At 46.4% G+C, this 1207-nt stretch overlaps 1 non-coding gene across 1 annotated transcript; it reads left to right on the top strand.

Moving 5' to 3' along the window:
* Window positions 1-754: 754 nt before the first annotated feature.
* Window positions 755-827, top strand: trnak-uuu. The gene has a single exon. It is a non-coding gene; the product is annotated as a tRNA-Lys (tRNA).
* Window positions 828-1207: the final 380 nt, after the last annotated feature.

Below are 1207 nucleotides of genomic sequence, written 5' to 3'. Positions count from 1 at the left end.
TAATGGACGCGATTCAACAGAAAATAATTCAAAATCCATTTTTGGTCATGCCTGCTGTGGAGTTTCGAGATGGCTGCATTGGCAAGATCGCGGCCCGCATTCAATGACATTCATTGCCAAAAATGAGCCCCCACAAAATTCTTGACATTGCTGGCTTCCTTGCGTCTGATTTGCCCAACTCGTGCCTCAGCAGCTCATGGCTAACAAGGGGAAGCTGCTTTTATATGCTCCCTCACCGCTCACTCCCAGGTATCACACAAGCATGGCAGCCGTAGACCTGTTTTGGGGATGGCAACCCTGTCTTGATCTCCAGTGCCTATATCATTTCTCACTACAGCACTGATCCTTTCCTTTACCAAAAAATACTGCACCACTCCTTTACCTTTCTGTCTATCCTTCTGAAATACTGAGTACCCTTGGATATTCAACTACCAGGCCTGGTCTCCTTGTAACTATGTGTGAGTAATCATTGCCAAATCATACCTCTGTCTCTATCTGCACTGTTAATTCATTAGTTTTGTTCCGAACACTTCATGCATTCAGTCACAAAGCCTTTAAGTTTCTTCTATTATCAAATTTTCCTTCTTTTGTCCTTTTGTCTGATTGCTTGCTTCAATATTACTTACGCATGTTCTGTCCCTCCCTCTTATTTTTGGTAACAATTCACTTCATCATTGACCTTTACTCCTACCTTCTCCTTTAGATTTGATTTGCTAATTTTCCATACAACTATACAACTATTCCATACAAATGGGCCCTGGTAGCTCAGTCGGTAGAGCGTCAGACTTTTAATCTGAGGGCCCAGGGTTCAAGTCCCTGTCAGGGCTTTCATTTGGGGCAGCAGGGTAGCATGGTGGTTAGCATAAATGCTTCACAGCTCCAGGGTCCCAGGTTCGATTCCCGGCTGGGTCACTGTCTGTGTGGAGTCTGCACGTCCTCCCCCTGTGTGCGTGGGTTTCCTCCGGGTGCTCCGGTTTCCTCCCACAGTCCAAAGATGTGCGGGTTAGGTGGATTGGCCATGCTAAATTGCCCGTAGTGTCCTAATAAAAGTAAGGTTAAGGTTGTTGGGTTACGGGTATAGGGTGGATACGTGGGTTTGAGTAGGGTGATCATGGCTCGGCACAACATTGAGGGCTGAAGGGCCTGTTCTGTGCTGTACTGTTCTATGTTCTATGTTCTAACTGAACCCTCCCCTCCCACACCCACT

Source organism: Scyliorhinus canicula, chromosome 6 (assembly GCF_902713615.1).
Source record: "Scyliorhinus canicula chromosome 6, sScyCan1.1, whole genome shotgun sequence".
In the NCBI taxonomy this organism is placed as follows: Eukaryota; Metazoa; Chordata; class Chondrichthyes; order Carcharhiniformes; family Scyliorhinidae; genus Scyliorhinus; species Scyliorhinus canicula.
Note: the sequence above shows the minus strand (reverse complement) of the source record. Positions and strands in the feature narration are given on the sequence as shown.